Source organism: Phalacrocorax aristotelis, chromosome 21 (assembly GCF_949628215.1).
Source record: "Phalacrocorax aristotelis chromosome 21, bGulAri2.1, whole genome shotgun sequence".
Classification (NCBI taxonomy): domain Eukaryota; kingdom Metazoa; phylum Chordata; class Aves; order Suliformes; family Phalacrocoracidae; genus Phalacrocorax; species Phalacrocorax aristotelis.
Window position 1 is genome coordinate 8,136,524 of NC_134296.1, and position 288 is coordinate 8,136,811.

Below are 288 nucleotides of genomic sequence, written 5' to 3' on the forward strand. Positions count from 1 at the left end.
GGACGGGGAACGGCCCCGGGCCTCCGCGGAGCCGCTTCGCCGCAGCGCCGAGGACCGGCCTCGCCAGCGCGGGCGGAGGGGCGGCCGCGGGGCTCAGGGGGGTCCCGGTGCGGCCCTGCCGAGGCCCGGACCCGCCGCTTCCGCCTCGGCCGCGGCGCCGCCCGCCCCTTCCGCCTCGCGCGCGGTCACGTGGGCGGGCTCGGCGCTCGGCCCGCCTGGCCGGCTCGGGGCTCGGCTGGCTCAGTCTGGCGCGAGCGGCCGAGGGGCCCGGAGCGGCGCGGCGGGAGC